The 24,389-nt window shown below is 37.7% G+C and overlaps 1 protein-coding gene across 2 annotated transcripts in view; it reads right to left on the minus strand.

Moving 5' to 3' along the window:
- LOC149610624 (potassium voltage-gated channel protein Shaw-like) overlaps nucleotides 1–20,302 on the minus strand; it is a 227,563-nt gene extending 207,261 nt beyond the window's left edge. Inside the window, exon 1 of one of the 2 annotated variants that reach the window (XM_089859341.1) lies at nucleotides 19,703–20,302. The gene's annotated coding sequence lies outside the window, so the exon portion shown is untranslated. Of the gene's footprint in view, nucleotides 1–8,419; nucleotides 8,772–19,702 lie in introns of those variants that run through there. The other variant, XM_089859339.1, reaches the window with a different exon arrangement.
- Between the last annotated feature and the right edge of the window lie 4,087 nt (nucleotides 20,303–24,389).

The raw sequence follows: 24,389 nt of genomic DNA on the forward strand, positions 1-24,389 counted from the left end.
CACCGTTTTTTGTACCGTACGACCCTACCGAAACGCTGATGATGCTGGGGAGACGTAGATGAGGGTACATAAGCGAGTTTATAGGTATGGAAATTTCTATTCCATCTCATCTTTCCATGAACCTTCTATATAATGGACCAGAAACTTAATGACGGGTACCATGTTAACGTGTACAATGTAAACAAGTAAAATGGCCGCTTGGTCTCATTTCGCTAAGCCTTGGGACTAATGTTAATTTTTTGCATCTATTTAAAAGTAAAGTTTAATAAAGTAATTAAAAATACGAAAAAATAAAGATTTGCGCGTTTGCAATTGTGAAAGTGATTCAAGGAAATTCAAATGGAAAAACATACGCTTTGTACCCTTCCCAAAAACGTCACGTTTGTTTCTGGTCCTTCTAGATTGATGGTTCATGATCTTTCTCATCCAAGCTTTCTTTCTCTCCTCTCTGCTTTCATGTCCCAAATCAACTACGAGGCAAGGCTGTACATAGCCCTGAATCGAAATCTGGGGCTCACTAGTCAACTTGATTAATAAATATTTTGCCTAAATAACAATATTGCTACCTCTCCACTAGTACTGGACGCTCAGTTGTCAGCTTGAGTACTAATAAAAATATCCTTATGTACAGCCCGGCTCCAAGACGATACATTTTGTAACGAAATTATTAACTACACTCTCTGTGAATTATATTATTTGTTCAAGACCTTTCGGGCTTCGAATCTAAAGTTTAATTGCATTTATAATGGCAAATTTAGCCTGGGAAACTAGGTCATATTTAAATAATGAAAGTCGGAACTCACGTTGTCGAAGCAAATGTCTAATGGCCGTCTTTGATCACCAAAATTAATTATTATTTAAATATTGACTATTTTCCAGGCCCATCTTTGATCATCTAACTGAATTATTTTTTAAGTAACTTTCAAAAGTTAAAGTTCACTACAATATTAGTTGCGAATACAAAAACACCATTAATTTTAATACGGTGAAATATTAATGACTAAAAAGGCGCAGTCTGAATTTTAAGCAGTTTGCTTTATATTTATAATAGAAGTATATAAGCCTTTTCCTGGGAGATGAGCCTAAAATCAAAGAAATTGTATCGTGAATCTTGGCAACAGTCGAGAATTCGGGAAATAAATTTTTAAATAGAACTCTCGTTGCTGTACTATGGGCCCTTGTTGCTGTAAATTTGGGCAGTTGTCTGAAAAACACTATTTTTGTCTCCTATGATGTTGAACAAACATAGTAGCATTGTGAAAAACACAATGGAAATTTTATAGCTCTGGAGCGGCGAATCTACAATGGGGAATTTCACTCCATTCCATGTTTGGTTTGAAGCTAAGGTAAACGCGGATATGTCGTGTTGCGTGACTAAACTTTAGAGCTCAATATGCACTAAAACGAGATTCGTACAGCCCCCATCGTAAAATGGAGGCGAATATTTTGAATCTAACGAATAGAGTTTTTCATTTATAACACGAGAACTTGAGAGCATCCGAGTTTATATTTTGTGTTCCATTTCACTTCCGAGGTTTATCTGAAGGCACTTTATTTGCACATTAGATTTGACAAATTGTAGATTCCGAGAACTCTATAAACCAAGCGAAAATGTCTAGGGATTTACCGATCGAGATCTGGTTTTTCGAATCTGTACCAAAGCTTAGATCGAAAACATTTTGCGAGGCTTAGGCCTATATATTTTTTGATGGAATCTTGTGATCATTCTTGATTGAATAAAGATTGTGTATGTCCATAAGTTCAGAATTGACACTGTAAGTCGAAAAACAAACAACCAACATTCAAAAATAGGCGGAATCGGAAAAATTTCAAACAGATTCGAGCGAGAGCGAAGACATCATAGGTTGAAAGATCTGAACGAGAATAATGACGCCTGGAGAGGTCAAATGAAAAACATTGTAACAGTCTCAAATAGGTCTTTTCTATCTCGTGATTGGACATTGCTAGTCCATTTTAATCCTTCCTCTCGGCGTCTACGTTACTCAGTGAAGGAGGCTCGGAGAAACCAAATTCTCCGTCAGCCCCCCCCCCCCTCCTTTCAAAACCGGTACCGATCTGTGGCTTGATATCAGAGTTCCGGACATGCGCAACAGATAGGAAAAAAATAGAGCAGTTGGTATACAGCCAATACACATCACGTGACGTCTGGTTTCTCGCCTGCCTATGCACCGAGGTAGGTGCGCGTGAGAGTGAGATCGGGCTAGGCCGTTATAGTTACCTTCCCCCGTCCCTCTTTGACTCCTTCTTACACGTGCTCACTGCATGCCCAAAGCATTATTTTTTCAATTTGATTTAATAAAGTTCATTTGTTTCGACTTTATTTTGTTCTATGTAAAAATGTTGTTTCGTATTAATGCGGCAACTTCATACAGTCAGATGTGCACATCTACGTCTAACTTAATTTCCAAGAAAAACAATTACTTTTCTCCTTCCAAAGAAAAAAGGGAGAGCTTTGGTTTTCTGAAGATGAAAGCTCTTTCTAAAACGTTCATATGTAGATAAAGAAAAGGAATATCTAACCATAAAACAACGCAAAAACCAAAGATCCTAGATTCGCTAAAGTAGAGATCGTTGTACAGAAGGGGTTTAGTATATACGCCGCGGTATTAAAAACCAAATCTATTCATCCAATAACCATTTCCTCTTTATTTTCTTTTTCTCGTTTTACTTATATTCCCTTTTTGTTGTCGTCTTCCAATCTCCATATTATGAGAGAAAAGGGGAGGAGATGACCAAAACTGTACAAAAAAGCGGAGCATCTGCTGGCAGCTCGTTTCTTTCCTTTTTATTCTAATACACACACCCTACTTTTAAAGAGCGAAAATTTCCATGTTAATGTAATAGGTTCGTTCGTGTTCATATACCAGGTTTCTTAGTTATCAGCTTGACGGCCATATATTGAGGTAAAACATTCGTGGTACCACTCAGTGTCCCGGCTTTTCTTTGTAAAATTGTATCTTAACCTAGCTACCTCTGTTACCAGAGTGTTATTAGGGTCTTTAAACCGGAAAGAGTTTCCTATTTATGTAGACTTCAACCAAGAAGTTATATCTAGTTTATTAGGGCGGTATAAGATGCCTAAGTATTCGCACGCCATAGTCCTAGTCCCCCTTTCAAAATACAAGGGCGGACGTAAAAGGAGGCCGGGCTATTTCGCCTCTCCTCAGTCGGAAATTTTCGTCATTCGCGTCGTGCTGACGTTAGTTTTCAAGAACCAATGAGATGCTGGTTGTAATTTAGAGGCGGGAATTAACTCCAGACCTACGTTTGGACTGGAGATAAAGCTGGAAATGTGGCAAATTTATACCTTCTCCCTAATAAACTAGATATCACTTCTTGCTTGAACTCTATAGCGCCTATAGGCTATCCATATATCCGCATAATTTTCCTTTAGAAACTAACCTTTTTCGAACTTTCAATTTCAATAAAACGATGCATAATTGGGAGATAATTCTGAAGGTAAAATATTTGGGCTCTAGAATAGAAAGTACAATACTTAACAGGCTTAATAGACCTTTTTCGACGTAAAAAATTGGTAGACAATCCTCAGTATCTAGATATACAAGGGGGTTGATACATTGCCGTCTCTGCACACTCTCGATGCAAAAAGACTACAGAGCAGGTGCCAAAAAGCGAGATGGAGTTTCACACCCGTGTCTTTCCCTCTTATGTGCATCGAAATGGTCTATGGCTAGAATTAGCAGACCAAATCTTGAGGAGCTCAAATAAACTACTTCTAAAACCTTCCTCTAGTGTTACTGATGCAGTTTGGTCAATTTGGTAAGGAATCGTGACTGTGCACGAAGAACAAACATACCATCAAACCACTTTCTCAAATATACATAAAATCAGCTAGGAGTACAGTATACATTCCGTCGTACTACATAACTAATCTTACAGAGAAACTATGACAGGGAGTCTTGATGAGAGGCTGAGATCTTCGCAAGTCGCTGACACTTCCAACAACGATCACATAAAGAGCTCTCTCATCTAAAGCATGCGCGAGAAAGAACAATGTTTCCCGTTACCTAACCTTAGCACCATTTTTCATGAGATTTTCACATTGGAGTTCAACTGAACCAATGTGGCATGTGAATTCGTTATGGAAAATATCTCAAACGAACTTAGAAGTTTACTGCTCTTACAACCAAGACCCCATACTCATTGGTAGTTCCAATTTCTCTCGATAGCGTCATAGATCACTGTGGAAATTTTTCGCGCCCAAAACTAGGATTGCAGTATACAATCCACTGCTATGAATTTGAAAGCAGAATGTTTGGTCGTCACTTTGTCAGTACAAATGAAACCTCGTGCACTCCCTATTAATTAAAAGCATTCCAACCTCCACACTCCTACCTAGCTGCAGACCAAACGTAGGCGCTCTACCTACATTTGGTTACACATAAGTTATGTTTACGAAACAATTTCAATTCCCTTTCTATATAACTTTAAAATGAAGTGGGAGTCAAGTTTAATTGAATTTTCCCATTTCGCCCACCATCAACTAAAGTTTGCAATTCCTATTAATGACGTCATTGACGGCGAATCTCCGTCGCTCTATTGCCTCGTAAGCCAATTAACGGGCTTAAGCGCACGTGCCCTACGTCATAGTGATTTGGCATCACTACGTTTTCTAACAGGTATTTTGCGAGATAAACATAGGAAAAATGAAAGAAATTTCCGGATTATTAGAGTCTGGGAGACTTTATAGGACAAATTTCTAATGAAAGGGGGGATGAGAATAATGCGAAGGTTGTTTTAAAGGCGCATATCTTTGGGCCCATTTCGTAATAAGAGAGAATACGTCACATGATCGTCGTTAGAAACGTCACGGGCTTAGAAAATTATAAACCCGATTAAAAGACAATCTCATGCGCAGAACGAAGAGAGTCTTCCCCGAATAAAATTATTTCAAAAGTTGAATAGTTTTCCTCTTTCAAGAATATCCCATAGAGTCTTTTAAACTGAACTGTAAACACTATTATAGTTTGAACTTGATACTATTTCCTACTCCAATTAATGCTTGCTGTATTTATTTCAAAACGGCATGTTATGAACTTCTCAGGTAATGTAATCGATAATAAAAAAACATTCAATCTATGCAAGGGACTTCAAAGAAATTTGCTTTTCATCTTTTTTTTTTTTTTCATTTCTTCCTACACCCAGGCTTTGCATTAACCTTAATCGAAATCTGAAGATGAAGCTCGCTTGGGGGTGGAACTGTCTGAGTTAAAGAAATTTGGAAATGAAAGAACACGCACCTTCGAACACGAAATGACATTGTTGGCTTAATTAAATGAACCGGAGATATTTTCATTTGTGCCTCGAGCTAAGCCTTTCATATCGAGGTTAAACTTGATTAGAAGTATATTTTACTTATCTTCGAGAGAAGTGTCATTATTCGAGGCAGTGCATCATGATTTTGCCTTAAATTGTGAAAAATTATCACCATCTACAAAAACCATTCCTAAGTCAATAAGTTTTCCGATATGCGCATATTGGATCCCTTCTTAGGCAAGATTTCTAAGACATGCAAAGTTTTCTTATTATAAATACAGTAATTGAAAATGACTTCACGGTGTGATGCTTAGTATATTTTTGACATTTACCAAGATTAAGGGTGAAATCCACCAAATATTAGCACTAATCCTCCCCTCTTACCAAATATCTAAAAAACCAGAGCCTATATATTTCAATTATATTTAATCAAAGGCTCAAATTAACTAATCAGATTTTTTCTTTTTGAAGATAAGAAAAGCAAACTGAGAGACTAATCAGTCACACCGTTCTTTAATTATCCCCTTCTTCTATTTCCGAGTTTTTTAACCCTTCAAATTTTCCTTTGTTGACGAACCAGTGATAATGCCAAAGCAAAGTATAGCAATTCGATGCATCCAATATCATAGTATACGATGTCATAAAATCCTGACTGACTGATTGACTGATAATCAACTCCTGACAAAAACTGCTTTACTTGCGAAGCTGATAAAAGATTTTAAATTCGCGGCCATCTTGAAAAATGGCGGCCAGAAATGTAAAATATTTTCTATCTAGCACAATGAGGGAACAAAAAGACAAAATGTGACGGGAAACGCCGGTTCTCTTTGATGCTAGTATCCAATCGTAAAGACCTGACGGCTATAGCCAACCAATAACGAAACCAATTGTAATGAATCGAATTGATTTCATTGTTCTTTGAAGCCTGACGTGCGACAAAAAACTTGATTAGCGACTCAGTTTGATCAAAAACTGTTTACTTGATGATTCCAACTTGTACTTTCATAAACTCATAAATGTTAAGAATTCTAATGTGTTGCAAGTTAGGTTTAAATATTATCTGTGCCAAAAAAAATCGCGCTCAGGAAAAAGCCTTAAGAAGTTAACCCGTTTTACTCAAATGGTGTTTTCACTGTTTGCCTTTCAGAATGCATTACAGGCAACAGGAAAATGTACCAGGAAGTTAAGTTCGACACCATAGAGTATCCAAAACACTTCATGGACTATTTTTCTATATAACAAAAAATATTTTTAATTTCTCACATCGTAACTCTGATGTTTCACAAACAGCCGCGACTTAATAAGTTCCAGACCAAGGGATTTCTCTTATTGCCATTTCGTTATACCCGAAGGAGATAATGGAAGAAGGATGACACTCTGTATCCTCTTAACAATTTAGTTATGTAACATGATTCTTCTCAGGTTCAGCCTCATCAAACTAAATTCAGATGGGCATCGCAGCGTGGGGTGAATTCTATAACTGTTAGGTATACTAAACCATCAGCAATCAATCCACAAACCTGTTCCTGACGTGGGTCAAAAATCCATAAGCGCACCTTAGCAAATAGTTAAGTGCTAATAGAACAATGAGGGAACTATTTATCGTGCATGTGATTCGGCTAAGCAACTTTGCTCCAAATGTAAAGGGACGTTGGGAAGAATCATGTTACAATTACCACGTTTTGTGGTACACTTCTCTCGAACAGAAGTATTATATACTTCCGGTTATAGTTATGGGTATCATACATAAACCCGCTTATGTTCCAACGTAAAGTATAGTCTTGGTAAAGATCGACTAAAAACAATTTTTCTTGGAGTTCGTTCTGGAACAAATACAGGGTTCCTTTTATTTTTTTCCGTGAACGACAGCTGCGGTGTCGTTTACTTCTTTTCATTCCCTCTTTGTTCTTATCGATTATCAATAAGGTGACAAAATAAGCTTTCTTAACAAAGTACACTATATAAGAAATCCATCCTCCTAATGCGTATATGAAACCTTTACTGGAAATGAAGTTAAGAGTTCAAAATTATAGAACCGTTCCGTTGTTGCTTGTTCGTTTCGGAACTACTATATCGTAACATTTAAAGAGAAGGTGGAACAATGAATTTTGCGGTGTTCATCACAATGGGATCTGTATACAAAATCAGTCCGAGAGTTTTTGTTGTACTGGAGGTTGATGTATCGGTTTTAATTTCAGGAAAGGGTTTACTGGGACCCCGACATTGACGTGAAAAATTATAAAACACCAAAACCTTTCCATCTATCCTGTATGATGAAAATGGATGAAACATAAAATGGGGTACCTCGATGAACGGCACAGGGCTAAAACCTTTACCTTCCATCCCGCTTTTTAGCGCCTGCGCTGTAGGCTTGGGGGATCATGAGAGTGCGCAGAGACGTCAAGGGATTAACACCCTGTATGTCCCGATACTGAGTTGCCTAGGGCCGGATTAAGCAATTTTGCACCCGGGGGCCGAGATAATTGCGCCCCTTAAGTCGGTAAAAAGGAACAGAAGTTCCTAAGGGGAATAGTTTAAATCAATGCGCCCCTAACAAGCCTTGCACCCGGTGGCCAGTGCCCCCTCACCCCCTTTAATCTGGCTCTGGTTGCCTACCTTTTTTTAAGTCGAAAGGGTCTATTCGAAATGCTCCGAACCTTTTACCCCATCTTGACCCTGCCTCCCCTTTATAATGCTACCAGGCGTTGCCCGGTGTTTTATTTAAGGGACAAAAACAGGGAAGAGTTTCGTTTTCTCTTGAACTAAACACTGAATAGTTTTTTGATCCACCCCTATAGAGCATGATTTTGTTATTTTTAGAAACTAAAGTTTCATACCATTTTCATATCCCAATAAAACTATGCTAAAATAGAGGTTATTCATAAGGCCAAAATCTTACAAGTCTAGATTAGGACGTTCTTTACAGATTTAATGGCAAGAGGTTTTCGGGTTCAGCCCTGAAGAATTCAACCAAACCACTTCCAAAATCTTTCCCTTGTGTTACTGATATCAACAATGCGATTTGACCGAATTCGCTATCGAATTGTGACTATACACAACCATACGAACGAACACACAAACCGCGTTCTGAAATATAAGATTAAAACTAGACATAACCTACCTTGCTTGCCGGAGACACACTAGTAGAAAATACTAGAGAATCCCAATTAAATCACAAATTTAGCATGAGAATGTTAGTCACTAATGAGGTCAGTTCCACACAAAAGCGATAATAGTGAAGGTTTCGCATACGACCTAATATGCCGATGTAGTAACACATTTTAAAGCTTAATGCACACTTTCTCTGACCGAGATAATTTACTAGAACATAGGAAATCGTCAATCACAGACTTAATATTTCATAAGAGGAATTTACAAAGCAGTAATTTTTGGTGTCCGTTCACATTAATTCTAATTACGCGATTAATTTTGTACAGTGCTTTGGAGTTTTGAGTGACTTTCACTTAACCCAAAAAAAAACACGTTGACACTCAACGAGACCCTCCATGCGTCTAACTTTATCATAATTCGACTGATATACTCCGAGCTCCTCTTGAAAATGAACATGTTTATTAATCGCCGAAAAATTCCCAGTTTTTTATCCCTTAGGAAGGTTTTTTAAGACCATAGTTTCAATAGACCATTCCAGAAATTACATAAGAGAAACTAGCACACACAGGAGCGATGCCGCCATTGGAGTATCCTCTCTCTCTCTCGCCAAGAAGGCTAGCGTGTAGTGAACTGGGCCTCTGGCTGCATGGCGTTGCTTCGTCTGGCGACGGATAATACCATAATGGCGGCCTCGCCCCTGAGTCTAGTTTTCTCTATATGTATTTTACTAAACTGTCTATAGTATAATTGCTTACCGAAAAGCTGGATTCAAAATGAACGTGAATGAATTGGCCAGATGATGTGTTATTTTTTTAGGACCGATAAGTCACCAAATTGTTTTCTCCGATTTGGGCAAAACTATATTTTAAAATTTTTTGTTGGATTTGGTTGACTACAATGAATTTTTAGGTCTTGGTGTACATTTTTACCTAATATTTTGAAGTTTCTGAATAGTTCTTAGAATTTAAATCTTTAAAATATGATTAACTGCAATTTATTTTAACTCTAATTTGGTTGTAGCCCATAGCGTTGAGTCCCATTCGTTAGAATCTCGCTGGGTCGGTGTTTTTTTAACCGTTTCCCATTGAATAGAACTTTTTTGTAACCGAAATTATTAAAAAAATCTAATATTTTTAACTGCATCTTGAAAAAAAATACGATCTGAATTCATTTAATTTTTAAAGCGTCGTCGAGTTGAGATTTTGGAAAAGGCTTAAAACTTAAACCGCCGGCTCCCCATCCTCTCGTTTCATTGGCTATTCACATTTATGGAACAACGGTCAACCCTAAGATTACTCATTCAGAACACTCAAAGAGAAGTTGTTTAAATTCGGGTTCGACTCGTATGGGTCACTAGCTACCTCGATGCGGAGCCTCCAAAATGAACTTTCGGAGGCTCCGCTCGATGTCACGTGGCTTCAAAGTTCAAATACATTATGCATGACGTCAGGGGTCACGGTTTTTACACCTCCTCCCCTTCATTTCAAGCAGAAAGCCGTAGAAAATTACTTGTTAATGATTCCAAGAAGACGAAAACTATGTATTCCTGGTTCAATATGAGTTCCGTAATCAATAATGCATCTGATATAACAATTTTAATTGTTGGCTTTCCGGAAGTACAACTTGTTAAATTCCAAAGAAAGAAAAAATTGCTTCGGCTGAGGTACCTAGTCCCTTTTTATTTAAAATGATCTTTAAATTGGTGGATTTTATGTTAAACTAGGAATAACGGTTCCCTGCGTTGCCGTGTGAAAAAATGGTTAGAATGTACGGAATTTATCTCGTCCAGACGTTTTGGTTCCTTTTTTGCCACCATTTTCGGATTACAAGCAAACACCACGCATCCTTGGCATAGATCGTCAACTAAACATCAATGAAACTGAAAGTATCAATAGTAAAGTCGTTATCTAGTCAGGATGTTTTGGTTATTTTTCCTGTTACCATTTTAAAGACCTAGTCTGAAATTTCTCAGGAACGTTACTTTTACCATAAGTTCAAACGATATGTTTCATAAGTTTGTCATTGGTTACTGAGAGCTTGAAGTGACGAAGGTCAGGTGAAACGTCATAGATTCTCGTAAAGAAACGCCTGCTGAGACGATATCTGTCAAAGGCTTAGTGCATTTTGAATAGGAAGATGGACTACCAAACCGTGTAGTCAATTCTCGCGTCGTTCTCGAACTAGCTCTAAGTAAGTCTCTAGCATTACGAATTAGTATAGGTAGTGTGATACTTATGAAACATATCTTATAAACTTATGCTTTTAAGTAGCATGTATAGACTATATAAGAAAAATGTTTTTCCAATCCGCGGCTATCGTGAAAAAGAGCGCGCAGAGATGCGAAAAACCTTTCGATCAACCGATTTCACTAATGTTGAACACTGGTTCCCTGTATCCGATAGACGGGCTTAATGGCCTTTGACATCCAACTTGTCGTAGCTTTTAAAAAGGCTTGTCCTGAAAGACAACGAACGCTACGTCTCTTTGCTGTTCAGAATAGCCAAATATTGAACGTTACAAGAAATTGTATTGAACAACAAAGTTGAGATTAAAGGTGAAATACATTCCATAATCCAACCCGACTGTTGACAAACCGAAATGCAGTTATTTGCTTATCTTAAGCTACGAAACTTTTAAATTATCCTTTGAAACTTGCTTTATTTTATGTTCTAAATATAATTAGGCACTAATTTGCAATTTTTTCCCATTAGCCAATTTTTTTCCCACCACATTATGCCTCATTCCTGCCGGTTTCTGTCACCCCAGAACGATAAAATAAAAAAATATTTTAACGTTAAACGTTGCATTTTTTCACCCAAAAGACCGTCATAAACGAAGCGGCACTCTTTTCAACGAAAATAGCAGCTAAAGCTCTTGGATTCCTTCGCTTATAAAACGCCTAGATCCTCTAGTGTCATTAACAGCCGCCAGAATTTTTCCTTTTAGCCATCCCAAACCACATCCCCAGCCTCTTCCTCATCCCTTCTTCATCACAAAAAAAACCGAGGAGGAGTCGCGAGCATTTTTTTACGATCTTAAAGCCCGCTCGGTTTATTTAGAAACATTTGGAACGCGTCAACGCATTTTTTGTGTATGTATTCCCGTTTTTGCCGGATGCCATAAGATTTAAATTTTAGGGTGGATATAGGCTAAAGCGTCCAGTATAAGAGTTACGACTTTGAAAGTAAGAGATTATTCAAGTTTTTCTTTATATTTATAAAAAAAAAAAGTAAAAGTATCAGCTGGACCGTACAGAAACCATTAAATATCGTAAGTTCAATTCACCTCCTCTTCCATACTGATGTGAGCATAAAATATATCAAAGGATGTAGTTTTATAAGAAAACTCGTAATGTTTCCGACAGTTGGTCTACATTCAGGAAGCGTCAAAGCCAGATTTCTCATAATTTATCATCAGTTTCCAGTTGTAATAACGACATGGAACCAGGGATAGATGTAATTTTAGAAGTAGGAATGGAGAACGGTTAGTATTTACTTCAGTCCGTCTCATAGCCCAGTATAGAGCCCCTCCCTCCAACACCTAACGAAAACTTTGAATTATCTTATTGGCTCACATAAACTCCGTTTTGATGACGTTGCTGACGGGGACGCCGAAAAATACGTAATTCCTTTTTACCTCTGTCGCTATGACCCGCCTCTTCTTTCATGGAAGAGGGTCCGGGACTTTACGCGCGCCCAGATTACTCTGTTCTCCATTCCTACTTCTAAAATTAAATCCATTCCTGATGGAACGTAAGCCAGAAATCGTGGTTCGTGTCGAAAAATTGTTCTATCAAATACAAATATAATTTGTTAAAACATGCGACTTAAGTTTTCTTCGTACAATTTCTAACCTATATCCGTTATTCCCCAATTCTCATTAGGATCTCTTCCGCCGATGATCCTTGCAGATGTAGGAATAGATTGACGTCAGCATGGTACAAACGTCACCGCTTACCATAGTACTAGATTGCAGAACCATGAATCTATTAATTAACACGAATATGTATCTGCATTAAACTGTTTGACAACCTATTCAGGGATAGAAGGGGCTTAGGGGTTATGACGTTAGTCAGTCAAGTTCCGGGACTTTTTGTAAGCAGACGACTCGTCTAGGGAAAGATAGCGTTTTCAGTTTTTTTTTTTTTTTTTGACGCAAGATGTGAGGCGACCATGATGAAATTCGAATTATCAACTAAAAGTATCGTCGTTTTCAAACATTCAAATAAACGTTTCTAAGATAAATATTTGAGAATGGGGCAATTCTCTAACTTTTTAATCGAGTTATCGCAAGTGATAACCATCGTCTAAAGGGTTGATACCAACCTCGTTCCACAACCTTATCTCTTTGAAAACATTTTTGTTGATTTATAGATTAAATTAGATAAAGAGCGGGCGAATATAAAAGTAAAAGTCCAAAAATAAGTCAACATAGGAATCATGTTGAAACAATTTTGTTCGGAACGAAAAGCTTTCTTGACGAACATTTGGTTTCAAGCGTTTATTGACTAAAATTTTGAAGGTTATCAATTTTTTTCCTTGAGTAGCAGTTCAACAGCTGAGCTTTCATTCTTTAATTAAAGAATATGTTACATGCACCGGTAATAATTTCTTTTAACAGGTGACAATAATGTTCTGATATCGTGCTGAGAATGTTTTTCAAATCAAAATCGTCTTTACAAGAGCATGATCGCTAAAAAAACTAACTTGTTCGTCTATTGCCCTGTTTTCTTTCGAAACATAAAACATCAGTAGCATAAGGGGTTACTGTGTGTTCGGTGTTCCAGGTAAAACACAAAGGTGACTGGTTGGAACTAGCGATGAAAAGAGAGACCATAAACTAAAAATTCCACCCGAGAGAGTCAGACCACTAAGGAAATCTCTAAGGCTTGTATTTTTGGCATCCAATCTCTCTTAGGTGTAGTAGTAAAGGAAGGAGGCAGGAGACGTTCCACCAAAGACCTAATGGTGGACACTTAAAGAGGATTATTCGCTTACGGTTTTACCAAGACTGTTATTGCTTCTATTAAATTAAATTCTATGTATTTTAAGTTGGTTCAGATGTTTTTAGTTGATTATAGTTAATAAATAGGCTGTTTTAGGTGGTTCCAAGCTTGCTAGTCTTTACAAGGCAATTTTAAGGAAAAGCAAGAAAACGAGTTAATTTTAAATGTGCTAATTAATTGTGTGACAGACAGCACAAATGCAGTATTAACATGTGTTCAAACCTGTTGGCCCACATTAAAGTTTCACAGGATAGTGAAGAAAAAAGGTGATTGGCATGGAGCAGGGATATATTTAATTTAAGAAGTAGGAATGGAGAACAGAGTAATCTGGGCGCGCGTCAAAGTCCCGGACCCCCTTCTACGGGACGGGGGGTATGAAAGAAGAGGCGGGTCATAGTTAAAAGGAATTACGTATTTTTCGCCGTCCCAGTCAGCAACGCCATCTTAACGTAGTTTAACGTAGTTTAAGTGAGCCTATAAGATAATTTGAAATTTTCGATATGTGTTGGAGGGAGGGGGCTCTATACTGGGCTATCAGTCGGACCATGAGTTAATAATATGTTAGCTCCCTATAAGTTACTCAGGCAATTCATTTTTATACTCCAGCGTTTTCTCCCGCGCCGCCGGCTTCCCAATTATATGCGACGCTCTGCGGCCGTCACGGGAACGAAAATCTTATTTACTTTTCTTTCCGGTTTTTCCCCGGAAGCGCGTGTAGTGGAAGCTAGCCAATGATATTGGAGCTATTTAAGCAGCCGAATATTTCGCTCAGTAGCCTCGGTTAAGAAAAGTGGATTGGATTAGCTCAGTTGTATAATTTTCTGTTTTCAAGTCACAATAACAACTCTTTATCTTTAGCATTCTATACCAATATCGGCAAATTGCATTGAGTTCCTGCATTTTTTTGTCTCAGTACAGACACAAACGTCATGATTTAATATTAAATTGTTAAAACATTAACATTCACGACTAAAACACTACCTTGGTGAAAAAGCAGCCGACGACTCGAGGTCGAGGAGCCGCACGAGCGGGATTTTTTTTCGACAAGAGAGAGCGCAACATTCGGATTTTTTCCCGCGCGGGCGAAATGAGAAGAAATCGCTGGATACATTACGCCTATGGAGCCTGAGTAACTTATAGGGAGCTAACATATTATTAACTCATGGTCGGACTGAAGTAAATACTAACCGTTCTCCATTCCTACTTCTAAAATTAAATCTATCCCTGCATGGAGGTATAGCGCGTTTATATTATACTTGTCGCAAGGGTATATATTTTTAAGGCGATGGTAAAATCGTTTAAGATACATAAAGTCAGCCTTAGATCGTAATATGGAACTATAGCCATAAAGGACGATGCTGAAAATGATGTTCTTCTTTCGAGTTTCGCATTTGCTTAAAGTGTGAAACTCCTTAAATGTTCTTTAAGAGGCACTCTAACTTTAAACGGGTTGTAAAACGACTTTGAAAAATTCCCCTCAAATGGGCAGTAAAACCGCGCCAGCTACAATAATGATATTGATAATTAAATTAACTATAGCCTTATAATGGCTGTATTTTGAAAAGTAAATTGACAAATTTAAAATAAAAATCCCGTGATGTTAATTAAAGTATTAGTAAACAGATTATGCTAATTAATGGATTTTTTTGCATCTAATAATTACATGTTTTTAATATTTTATAAAATTCTGACCAGCGGTTATTTAATTATATGATGATTTTTGACACCACAAACACGTGGGGATTCCAGTCTGATGTCATGCTTTCTACTTTCGTCATTGGCTGCTTGAATGCATAATTGGTTTTATTTTGCGTTTTTTATTGGGTAACAACACTCGGGAAAAATTGTGATAAACTAGAATAATTTAATACTAAACTCGGTGGATTTATTTGTCATGAAGTTCGTCAGAGAAATAGTAGTTCCTCGAAAATTAAAAATAGGGCTAACTGAAAATAGGAGCTTTTAAGTGCAACATTCGCCATCCAAAAATCCAGTGCTTCTTTCAGAAAGAGTAGTAATGATCATACAGTAAAATTCCAGTTGACAGTAATTTGCTGACGTCAAAATGTATTAAATGCACCATAAGTTCATAAGATATATTCCATAAGTATGACACTTTGTAATGCTAGAGACATACTGAGAGCTAGTTCGAGAACGACGCGAGAATTGACTACACGTATTCGATTTTGCAGTCAATCTTCCTATTTAGTCTGTACTAAGCCTTTGACAACACTACACCAGGCGTCGCTTTACGACGTTTCACTTACAACCAGTGACACACTTATGGAACATATCTTATGAAATTATGATGCACATTATATGAAGCCTTTGATAATGTATTACAAAGAATAAATCGAGGAAATATGAGCAATTAGATAACGAGACCAAGATGCAACCATCTAAGTGCATCTTAAAACCAGTAGGATCTCTTTGAATTCTACAAGCCGCAAAGTTTTAATGATCCGACATGTTTCTGGAGGAGCTTTGTCTTTTATATTTATGAGAGATGTTCCTTGTGAGTTTTACTCTTCTATAACGTTAATAATGGGAGAGAGAATGGAAAGAAATAATACAGCGTCTATTACCCTTTAACGTTATCCGTGACAAATACGAGTTTTGGGAAATACTACTTTATTTTCAAATAATTTTTACCTACAGCACTTTTCTATTGTTCCAATGAAACTAACAATTCGCGAGAGCATAGCATATGGGGTGATTACACGCTACTATATAAATAAATCTTCTTTCTGCTAAAACAATTTAACCCATCATATAACCAATCTAAACGAGCCCTTACGTATTCAACCATTGACCGAACAGCCCAATTTGATCAAGAGCAATTATTGTTTTTAGTTCGGAATAAAGGAAACTATTTGTCATGGAGGAAAATATTTCAATTGGACTTTAACTACTCGTAGAATGCATTTCAGTAACATACTTCGAAATAAGATATTAATAGCTTCTACTCACAATAAGCATCAAATTTATGTAAATTAGTAAAAGTTTGATGTATTTCTGCTTCTTAACATATTTAACCTGCCATATACCCAATACCATAAATTCATAAGATATGTTCCATAAGTTTTTCACTGGTTACTGAGACCTTGTCATGAAGTGACGTAGGTCATATATTCTTGTAAAGCGACGCCTGGTGAGGCGCTGTCAAAGGCCTAGTACAGACTAAATAGGAAGATAGACCGCATAACCCGTCATTCTCGAACTAGCACTCAACAAGTCTCTAGCATTAAGAAGTCATACTTATGTATCATATCTTATAAACTTATACCCATACTAATTTGTCATCGAAGTTGAGGACCGGCACTTTAGTTGAAGATATACTAATTTTCGTGCAAATATGGTCAATTAATTTCTGATCTTTTAGTCCTAATATCGCAAACTTTGAACCTCAAGTGTTAAAACGTTTCAGCATGAATTCAGAGCATATTCTTTTCTTTTTTTCTTTTTTTTTGGAAAGCAAATAATATCAAGCTATTTAAACACTTTAGGCTCCTTTTAAAACCAACCCTTGACCGCGTTGCGAAAGAATGTTTTCTTTTATCCACAAAACCAATTTTTAGCTCTTAAAACAACAAGTTTGAAAGTAGATGAAAGCTACTCTGTGGAATGCCTTCCCTTCCCGGCGCTTCTACATTAGATTTTACCGTTGTTTTGCCGAACACCTTGGGAGTGGGAGCGAGAAGTCAATGTGGCGTGCGTCTAGAGTGAGTTTTATACTACGCAGTCTTCTCGAAGGGAATAGAACAGCTAGATTGTTAGAATAATATGGCGGGAGGAGTTTTAACTCTTCCGTCTATAGTGAGCGGCGTGCAGCCGTCGACGAAACCCAATGTTTTAAAGTATATAGTTAAGAATGTACATTATAGGAAGCCCTAGCGCCCGCATCACGCACACCTTGCGCTAAACACGCACTCCCTGATTACCATGGCAACGACGAACCAAAGCAAAAGCTATTGAACGTCGGGGTTAAGGCAACCCCAATTTTTATTTCTTTATTATATTTTTCTTAAGCCTCTAAACGTTATATCCCGTAACACTCAGGCCTAAACGTTTTTTTAACCAATCCTAATTCATATTTAGACTTTCTTATGAGGTAAAGGTACATATCAGAATGTCACACCTACAACCTCTGCAATGCTTAAAACTATTAACTATATTCATTTGAATTATTTTTGGTTATATTATAAATTGTTTTTACTAAACGAGCTTCTACAGGATCATTGGTAAGTTGAGAGGTTGCGGAGAGATGCGCTAAATGTTCATTTTGAATCAGTACTTGGCTCTCAGAAAGCTTGATAACACTGCACCGAAGTTAATCCTTCTGTTAAAGAAGCTAGTGGACCAATATTGCATATAGCCCCGGTTGTGCAAACAATTTACACAGTAGCCCTAGGAGGACTGACAGTTCAAAGCATGAAGTTTAGTATTATATTGAAGCGCAATTGCTAGACCACCTATCGATTAGGTTAGCCAGAAATTCACAATTTGAAATGAAACAGCTTATTTTTGACCATGATTTGAAAATCATGCTAAACAAACAGTAATTTTTCATGAGTATTCTCCAGAGTGCGACGGGATAAATTCTTGTTAGTAGTTTCAGTCAACTATCAAAGCCTCTGTACACGAAATACATCTGTAGCGTTTTGTTGGTATACAACATAAGATAAAGATGAACCATGTGGTACATCTTCATGAATATTGAACACGCATGGTTGTCGGGAGTGCGGCGCACACCTGTAAGCCAAACTTCTGGGTGACAACGTTTGAGGGAATACGATACATGTCGGCGATTGTACCCTACAGGTGCCGACAGAACCGTTTAGCCTGGGGCGACTTGACCCCACCACCCAAATAAACCTGATTTCCATCCCTGATTCGTCAGATATACTGAACCTGACCCTTATTGGAACCCTTAATAAAAAAAAACACGCATGGTACACAGCGACGACCCGGGGTTAATATACTTCTGCTGTATGTTTTATTAAGACTAAGTAGATTGCTGTTGGGTCGATAGTCCCGGACATTAATGATTGACGCATATAATTAATAGCCCTTTATTTTGGAACTCTCTGCATATTCCATTGCCATTAATTTTACGTAATTACTTATAAATTAAATTAGAGGTAATATTTTTAGAAAGGATTCAAGGCTCGTAGAAATTCTGGTTGCAGAAATAAAATATTCTTGTATTACTTGGAATTTCACGAAAAGGGATTTGAGAAAATTCAACACCTTTCTATTTTCTTCTACACTACGTCGTTAATGTACTCATAGTTTGAATTAAACCAAACAGTGCATGAATATTATTTATGAACTTTGAAAAAAACTCCGCGAATAACCAGCTAAAGGACAAAAATAAGAACTATTTACGATCAAAGTATGACTCAAATGTTAAAAAACATTGTTAAACGAATGTGTGTTGTATTTTGACATTTGAAAGTTCATGCAAGTATTTTAATTGTGTGCATTTTTATTAAAAGCTACCAAGTTCACTTGAGTTGAAACCAAAATCTCTATTTTTGGAGCTTTAAAAAAGACGTAGATTTGAAAAAATAGACTTAATCGAAGTTGGAATTTTTAGCAAGCTCCTGAGTCTTAACTAAAGTTCGGTTTCGTTATAATTTAGTAGGATTGGGGCAGCGATCAAAAATATTTTTGAATTTAGCCTGTGGTTCAACGTGTTGTACAGACTGTGGCAATTGGAGTTTGTGATTGTGAAACTTGGGCCTGCAAAACGTTCATATGAACATTAAAATGCCGTCCGCAATAAACTATAGCAAACCGGCAAAGTAGATGTTTTCTGAACCACCGAAACTAATCTAGTTGAAAAGGTTTTCTAACCATTTTAAGCTGTTAAGTTCTAGATACTACTAAATTAACCATTTAAGAGTATCGTCCAATGGGTGCTTTAGAATAAGCCTAAATTAAGTTTAAAACATTTACAGCTTGGAAAAAGAAGCGTAAATTTTAGCCAATTCTTTCAATTTCACCACAAAATTAATTTCAACAGCACGTTAATAACCAAACGCACTGATTGGTGATGAAGTTTAAACGCAGATTAATCCATCAGTGGAGAGTTTTAGTATAGCATTGAGGGTAAGAAATTAATATAATGTCACGTGTAAGTTAAACGTAATACTGCCTAATTTATTTTTTGAAAAAAAAAAACTAAAAATGGAATTTTGTACTCATTGAAATTTCACTAGAAAAACATTTTTAAAGCAAAATATGTTTAAATATGTGCGTAACTGATGTATTAAAATATCTTACCGATAAATATTGTGTCAAATTTTAATCCTAATGCAAAACTGAGTCCGTACAGGATGATAACTTTAGTTATTTCATTGACAATCTAATTCAATCTTAGTTCAACCACTTTCCGGGAGACTGTTTACATTATTTTGTTTATTTTTATCACCAAGGAAACACGGTAACAACTGGGAATCCCTTTGAAACCACGCAGGCCTAGAAAGTGTATTAACTGTATAATCCTATTAAAAGGGTGGATACGCGTTTTTTGGGTTCGGGAATCGAGATTCGACGTTATTAGTCGCTGCGCTGCAACGGTGCGACGTGGTACCCTGATCCTAGCCGGGATCAGACTCAGCTATGGCTTAACTTTCGGATTTCTAGGCTCTGACTTTATCTTCCTCTTCTCTCTTCCGTGAAGAGAAAGAGAGCTCGAGAGAAAGGGAGAGAGAGAGAAAGTAATGGGGGAATACCCCGCAACTACATGTATGTATTTAAGGTCTCAATGGAAATATGTAAATCGTAGAATAGGAAAACTTTAAAAAAGAGTTCTGCTATTATAATTAGTTCATGCTTCTAACCATATGTTTATGTTTTTTATTTTCCATAAGTATGACCAGGGATAGATTTAATTTTGGAAGTAGGAATGGAGAACAGAGTAATCCCGGTCCCTCTTCCACGAGTCGGAAGGGTATCAAAGAAGAGGCGGGTCATAGCGACAGAGGTAAAAGGGAATTACGGATTTTTCGCCGTGCCCGCCAGCAACGTCATCAAAACGTATTTTAAGTGAGCCAATAAGATAATTTAAACTTTTCGTTACGTGTTGGAGGGAGGGGCTCTATACTGGGCTATAAGTCGGACTGAAGTAAATACTAACCGTTCTCCATTCCTACTTCCAAAATTAAATCTATCCCTGGTATAACACTTCCAATAATTCGTAAATCTGGAGTTACTGAGAGCTAATTCGCGAACGACTACTACATGCGACTAGACTACACGCGGATTTGCAGTCCATCTTCCCATTTAGTCAATACTAAACCTATGACGGCACCTCACCAGGCGTCGCTTTACGAGAATCTATGACGTTTCACCTACGTCTTTCCTCGTAAACAAGCTCTGCGGACTAGGCTGCTCCCCCCGATGCCTATAGTGTGAGACGCTACTGCCGTAATAGCCTTCCCATTAGTGTACTCTTTATATGATAAACATTTACCTTTCCTCGATTGTCCGTGAGGTTTTCGTTCCGTAATTTTTTTCCCCCAAATCGTCTCTACAAGAGCATGCTCGCTTAAAAACCATGGTAAAAACTTGTTCGTCTTTAGTCGTTTTTCTTTTCAAACGTAAAAATATCAGTAGCATGAGGAGTGGATTCAGTTAAAAACATAAGATGGAGATAAAGCGAGAAAAAGCCCACGGTGAAAAGAGACACCCTAAAGTAAAAATTCCGCTCAAAGACCTAACGGTGGACACTTAAAGATGAATATTCGCTTATGATAATACTTAACAAATTGCTAGTCTAGCTTACTTAAATTACTAATCATTACAGACGTACTAATTCCACGCGAAGAACAGCTAGTTTCTCTTCTTATTAAACACTTAAATATTAAAGTATTTATTGGTTTACGTAACTATTGTTCCAGATATTAACTCAAGCAATTTTTATCCAGTTTTATTGTTTTTACACAATTCTGAGTAGTGGGCAAAGGATGATGGGACTTTCAAAGAGAAAATGAACACTGGACGTTTAAACCTACTGGACACGGGCAAGTTGATATAAAGAAATAATGGTTTAAATATTTTTAATTGAACAATATCACATTCCAGAAAGTCAAACCTAGCGCCAATCGACGTTTCACCTTCGATTGTGCATCGTAATCGTATCGTAATGCACATGTGTGAGTGTTTCTAAGCTCTAATGTGATCACAAACCTGAGTTTAGAAACACTTACCAAGTTACCATTCCTTCAACGTTTAAAAGTTTCATCCATACTGTATAGTTGCATCTTTTCAAAAGCTGTTCAAAGACTTATAAGCCAGCCAACGGCATTCTCTGACTTGTTTTGCTAGGTTGCATTCCCTACTCGGTTCGTTCAGTTTGAAACCGGCTTTAGTCTTTCGGAAAGACTAGTTCCAACTCAAAACTAATGACGACAGTATAACGTCGTCATGACACTTTAAACCAATGTACTAAGGTTCCACCACCCTTTTTGGTAACACTTTGAATTCCCTTGAAATCTTAGATATGGAACTTTACCTTAACATTTAATCAATGCCAGTGACCGTTTCTTGAAGGTGTTTTAGCAATAAGAAAATTTTAGCATCACCCATAAATGATGGCTAGCAATTTTAAAATATTATTGCAAAATGCGTAACCATGGAAGATATTTTAGAAATGTTTTCTTTGTCCTTGAACACCTTAAACCATAACTCTTACATAGTTTCCATCAAAGAAAAATTTACATTCTTCAACTTCAGTGTTGTCAGATCCGGCGTGAACCAAGCACCATTCGGTGCCCACTTGGTAACAGTGCAATAAAAGTGGTCACAGGTGTTTGTACATTTGGTAACGTCGAACTAATTCATTTTTAGTGACGTTCATGATAAAAAAAATGTTCTACTTGACAATGTGGATAATATTTCATTCTTCTCTATTTTTAATTATATAGTATAAGAAACTGAGAAGCAATTAACGAATTTTATCAGCAACTGCTGCAGCTCTGCAAGTATCGCTGGTTAGTTGACACTAGATTTTAATAATCCTGCCACAAATACGTCTTAAACATATGAAATCTTCCAGATAAGTCGCGTTAGGCCTATTTACTTTGTAGCACCATAAGCATATGGTAGCACTTTGATATCCTAACAAGCAAAGCAATGCAAGTGCTGTGAGAGTCGACAATCTTGATGGGGACGCTGTCAAAAACAGAATAATCCTTCCAGGCTTCCAAGACCCTAACGTATTTCCTACGAAGGACAGAAAATACCGCTCTTTCGCCATTAAGTACACACTCAATACGTGGCAAAAATAAGGGAGAGTTCATTTGAAAGATATCCCTTCGTATAACCTCGAGTGTTAAGAAAAATGCACATACTACTTGGCTGGACTCTATGCCGTCAAAGATCAAAGCTCCGAAACAAATCAAAAATTTGTTGGTTTTACTACCATCTCTGAACCCATCTTGGCTCGAATAACTTTCCTTTCCTTAATTCTCTTTTGCTTCAACTTAAAGGGACTGTAAAAAAGGCATCGTCGGGTGGGATAAATGTTTTGAAATACGTCACAGGCACCACGTGACGCAAAAATGCAAAGACTTCACATGGAGTGAAATTGGACGCCTTGTCCTTTTTTTTCGCGAAATTGCAGCGTCAATTTTCGGAAGTGGTAGTTTTCGAAATAAAACGAACTAAAGGTGGAATTCATAAACGTCGAACGCAACGCAATGTAGTACAGGCGAAGGCAGGGCGTCGTGCGCAAAAAGCAAACTTTTGAGCACGACGCCCTGCCTTCGCCTGTACTAAGTTGCGTTGCGTCCGACGTTTATGAATTCCACCAATAAGTTTCTTTGAACCACGCCTTTCCTCAGTCACGTGCCTATGACGCATTTCAATTATTTGTACCCACCGGCCGATGCCTCTTTACAGTCCCTTTAGAAGGACCCTCTAGAAACTTGTGCACTTACTTGCTTACCCTCCCGCCCTTCATTGCCGCAGCGCTGGCGGATTTTGCGAGAACTGAAAGATCTCTTTAACAATCAAACGGAACCAAAACGTCTTCTGAATAGACAATTTCGGAATTTGCATACAATGAAACCAACACACAGATAGGACCACGCCCACCATTGGGGTATTCTCCGTCGCGCCAAGAAGAAACGCCACATGGAGCCCGAGTTCAACAAACGAGGGATGTTAGCCAACTCTTACTGCCTCTGGCGGTGATTCTTAGCAAGAGGAAGATTCACAGGTCAGAATATGCCAATGGCGGCGTCGCTCCTATACGTTGGTTTCTCTGTATGTAATTTTCGAAATAGTCTAGTGTTATCTCAGTTCAGGGAACCAAACCGAGGCAGTGGAGAACATGCCAGTGAAAGCAGTGATTTTATTACACTTGTGCAGCTGGCTCATCCGCTCATTACGATCAGATATCAAATGATTTTAGATTCAGGATTATTTTAGAAAATGTTTAGGTAGCTAATATTTCGCTTTAGACGTAATTTCTAAAAATTTGGTGTCAGATTGCTGAGTCGTATATTTTGACGTTACTTTCTTTGTTAAAAGTTAAATTCCGCCAAAACTTTAATTCCCTATGAGAAAAATTTGGTAAGGTTGTCCGGTACGGAAACGTCAAGAATGCCCCGTGTCTTAAAAAAGAAGCTAGTTCTCATACAAAAACAGTGGCGCTACGCGGCAGCACTTAGCAATCGCCTACCGAAGGGTAGGGGCGTGCACAAGGAACACCTGGAGACTATCATTGCCTCAGTTCGCCCATAGACTAGTGGCGGTAGAGAGGGTGTAGACTGTGTATCCCTCCCTCTGTGCGCGCTCTTGTAAGAGGGGATACTGTACGCGTCCATTAGGGGGGGTGACATTGAGCTAAGAGATAGAAAGGTATGACGTTTGCATAGAAAGTACTGCCGTTACTCTATAGCCATTATCGCTCAATCATACTTCGACTTTTCTCCCTGGTCATAGCCCACAATCTCCTACCTCT

The sequence above is a fragment of the Phalangium opilio genome, unplaced genomic scaffold, assembly GCF_054372755.1.
Source record: "Phalangium opilio isolate 3A_F unplaced genomic scaffold, DU_Popi_V2 ptg000329l_1, whole genome shotgun sequence".
NCBI classification, from domain to species: Eukaryota; Metazoa; Arthropoda; class Arachnida; order Opiliones; family Phalangiidae; genus Phalangium; species Phalangium opilio.